Consider the following 4,509-nt stretch of genomic DNA (forward strand, 5'->3'; position numbering starts at 1 on the left):
TGTTGCAGACTCTTTTCTTGTTCTAGATTCTATGTAAAATGACTAGGTTTTTGGGTCACTTGGTAAATGGGCTTGAGTAGCACAGCCAAATAAGGAATATGTTGTCTCCAAAATTCAAAGAGGCCTAATAGGTACTGGGCCTCTTTGTGGGTTGTAGGAAGGGTCAGATATAACAGCTTATCCTTTACCTTAGAAAGAAAGTGAACTCGCTCAGTCATGTCAGACTTTTTGAGATCACATGGACTGTAGCCTACCAGGCTCCTCCTCCCATGGATTCTCCAGGCAAGAGTACTGGAGTGGGTTGCCATTTCCTTCTCCAGGGGATCTTCCTGACCCAGGGATCGAACCCGGGTATCCCACATTCCAGGCAGATGCTTTAACCTCTGAGCCACCAGGGAACCTCTACCTTAGAAAAGATACCTCTACATGCCCCCACATCAATGGAGCCTTATAATTTCACTGAGAGTAGACAGAAGATCCATGAATTGTAGGGAGATTTATTTCCTGCCTTCTGACACACAAATACCTTGAGTTTACATATAAACTCAAGTTGACATACAAAAACCAATGAGTTTAGATTGGTTGCTACTTCTTGCTTTCTAGATCCAACAGCATAAGGTCATCAGTGTGATTGACTAGTGTGGTATCTTGGGGAAGGGAAAGAAATCAAGATTTCTACAAACTAAATTATGACACTGGTCTGAAGAGCTGACACACCCCTGAGGTAGAGCAGTGAGTGAAGGTGTATTGCGTGCCTTGCCAGGTAGAAGCACACTAAGATGGGAGAAAAAGATGAAAAAAAGGCATTTGCCAGCTCAGTAACAGCATATCAGGTACCAGGGAATGTGTTAATTGCCCAAGCTACACACAAAACCATATCTGGTACAGCAGTCACAATTTGGAGTCATACATGGTTAAACTTCTGATAACCCACTGTCATTCTCCAAACTCCATCTGCCTTCTGCATAGGTCAAATGGGAGAGCTGAATGGAGGTATGGTGGGAATCAACATACCTGAATCCTTCAAGCCCTTGATGGTGGCACTGATCTCTGCAATCTCTCCAGGAATGCGGTGTTGCTTTTGATTTACTATTTTGCTAGATAGGGGAAGTTCTAAAGACTTTCACTTGGCCCTTCCCACGATAATAGCCCTTATTCCATAAGTCAGGGGACCAGTGTGGAGATCTTGTCAGCTATTCAGTATGTCTATTAAAATTATGCATCCTTCAACTGGGGAAATAACCACAAGATGGGTTCTGGGACCCACTGGACCTGCTGTAAGATGGACTTGAGCTAAAACTCCATTGCTCATCTGATCTCTATAAACTCCTTTGCAAACTGGTGGGGCACAGTGATGGCTTGAATTTCCTGGAATTAGTGTCAGTTTAAAGTCAATGTCTAACAGCCCCTAAAAGGTCCGATTATTTCTTTTTCCCCAACATAGAGTTACCCTGGTTAAAAAAGGAAAAGTCATAGGAAAGAATGGGGAAAAGTTTAGTTGTATAACTTTGGTAGTGTACCAAGGATCTTACCTCAAAGGAATCCATCTTTCCCTTCATTCAGAGTATTCTGGGTCTGTAAATTAACTCAAGTCTGTCAACTGATTGACAGTCTATAACTCTTTGATTTTATAATTAAGGTTACACTTGATCTCTTGACCTAGAACTTTTCTGATTCTACAGATCAAGTAAGAATTTGTAGGCTCCCTATCAATATTTCATACCTAGGAACACTATGATTATTTTACCAACACTATAGGACCGAGAGAGTCAGACTATTCTCACTGCTGCTTTGACTCCATTGTCCATTATGGCAATAATGCCCACCTGCCTTTGGCAGTTGGTGCCACCACTTGGCCCCTGCCACTCTGAGACCCAGTTATTCCTGTTGCATTTAAGTTTCCCAGTTCAGCAATTGCAGTTCTTCCTGTGAGGTCTGGCCTACAGAGAAGTGTGATCACAAAGCTTTTTAAGGAGTCTGGGACTCCCTTCACAAATTTATTTCTTACAGTACTGGTGAAAGGTGTGTCTTCTGGACCATTCCATAATAGACTAATAGGTCTTAAATGACAAATTCATTCTAACATTCCAATCTGCTTAAGCCTTTGAAGCCCCTCCTCTGCATTCATTAAACCCAGGCATTTTCAACTCACTCATCAGTTCAAATCAGTTCAGTTGCTCAGTGGTGTCCGACTCTTTGTGATCCCATGAATCGCAGCACGCCACGCCTCCCTGTCCATCACCATCTCACGGAGTTCACTCAAACTGATGTCCATCGAGTCGGTGATGCCATCCAGCCATCTCATCCTCTGTCGTCCCCTTCTCCTCCTGCCCCCAATCCCTCCCAGCATCAGAGTCTTTTCCAATGAGTCAACTCTTCACATCAGGTGGCCAAAGTACTGGAGTTTCAGCTTTAGCATCATTCCTTCCAAAGAACACCCAGGGCTGATCTCCTTCAGAATGGACTGGTTGGATCTCCTTGCAGTCCAAGGGACTCTGGAGTCTTCTCCAACACCACAGGGCTTCCCTGGTGGCTCAGTGGTATAGAATTTGCCTGCCAATGCAGGAGACACAGGTTTAATCCCTGAGTCAGGAGTATCCCCTGGAAAAGGAAATGGCAGCTCACTCCAGTATTCTTGCCTGGGAAATTCCATGGATAGAAGAGCCCGTCAAGCTATGGTCCATGGGGGTCACAAAAGAGTTAGACATGTCTTAGCAACTAAATAACAACAAACTCCCCAAGCTATGACATCAAAAGTAGGATCTTTACCTAGTGAGCCCATATCAATAAATTCAGCCTGATTCAGCTTTACGTTCTTTCTACCATTATCCCACATTCTTGTATCCGTTCCCATACATGTTCCCTATATCTCTGTCTGTATAAACTGGAAAACTTGAGTAGTTCTTTTGGAGTATAATGCATCTTTTTACTGGTCACACATTATACCTCATATTTACAGACCTACCAGGACCTGAGCCTAGTTAAAGTCTAAAAGAGGGGTGATAGGAGTGGGTCCTTAGCAGACTCTGGTAGAGATTCACCAGAATTTAGTGGTCCAGTGTCCCCAGCTTCATTAGAATCTTCACGCATGTCCCCATCCCAACATATAACCCCATTATTTCCCAATAAATGCCCTCACTTCATCAGGAGACACCCTGTGAATCTGGGAGTTCAATTTACATTATAATTCAGTAGTTGCAGGATGAGGTTCTACATTTGATTTTCAGCAAATTTCAGCTCTGTACTATAGGAGATAAGGGTCCTTCAGGATATACATAGAAGTTCTTAGGTTATTTATGTAGTGCTTGAGCTAAGAATTTGAATCCCTGAGCTCATCTCTTGTCACTTTGTCAGCTATATTAGAAGCCAATGTCATTATATTCATTAAATTTCCAAAAACGTTCAAAAGTATCACATAAAGTGACACCTAGCTCCTTGCTTCTTATAAGTGGTTGATTAGGAATACCCAATGCTAACTAGAGACCCAAGAAAGCTATGGTGTCATTCAGTCTAAGTCTAAATGCCTGAAAATCAGGATAGCCTATGGTGTAAATTCTAGTCTGAGGGTCAGAAGAGATGAGAGGACAGGAGAGGAGAGAACAGGAGAAGGGCTATCCCAGCTTAAGCAGTGAGACAGCTAAAAAGAATTAAGAGAGATGAGTTCTTCCTTCCTCCATCTTTTGCTCAGTTCAGGTCTTCGAAGCTTTGGATGATGGCCACCCATATTGAGGAAGGCTACCCACTTGCTTGAGTCCACTAATTCAAATGCTAACCTCATCTAGATACATCCTTACAGATAACACCTAGAAACACTATTTCATCTGGGCACCCTGTGACCAGTCAAGCTGACACATAAAATTAACGATCACAATTAATATGTCATCCTTAGCTTTACATTTTCAATTATATATAGAAACTGATCTCCAATCCAGGATATTAATATTCTTCTGAAATTCATTCAAAAATAAAGAATATTGACCAACTGTATAAGAGTTACCACATTAATTTCTAATAGCCTACTAAAAATTCTCATTTGGGTCCAAAATAAGGATATTGAAATTTCTATAAAAATCAATTTGAGTAAAATTTATTATTCCAAGAAAGTTTCAAGTATTTAGTATAGGGAAAGGAAAATAATGGTACTGAGTTTCTACTAGATTCTTTAAGTGGATTTGCTTATGGATTTTTTACCAAAAGAAACTTAGCTAATGAGGAAATATATATTCAGAGTTTCCATAATTGGCCAGTGTCACACACTTGTGGCAAGAGTTGAAATTCAAATCTTCCTCTAATCCCAAGCCTATGTTCTTTAGAAAATAGAAACCTTCTATAGAATGAGTCACTCTTTCTATTTGGGAAACTTTACTGTCCGTACATATATAGACATCTCGTGCACTTGAATACAAAATACTGCATTCTGCTCTTTTTTTTTTTTTCACATGATTATAGCAAAAATATTTCTCTATGTATAAGTTCAGGCTCTAAAATGCTAAATGCTAACATCTTTCT

General features: G+C 40.9%; 1 pseudogene; it reads right to left on the minus strand.

Annotated features, from left to right (window-relative positions):
• On the minus strand, positions 683 to 1,474 carry LOC108636354 (annotated as a pseudogene).

Source organism: Capra hircus, chromosome 1 (assembly GCF_001704415.2).
Source record: "Capra hircus breed San Clemente chromosome 1, ASM170441v1, whole genome shotgun sequence".
NCBI classification, from domain to species: Eukaryota; Metazoa; Chordata; class Mammalia; order Artiodactyla; family Bovidae; genus Capra; species Capra hircus.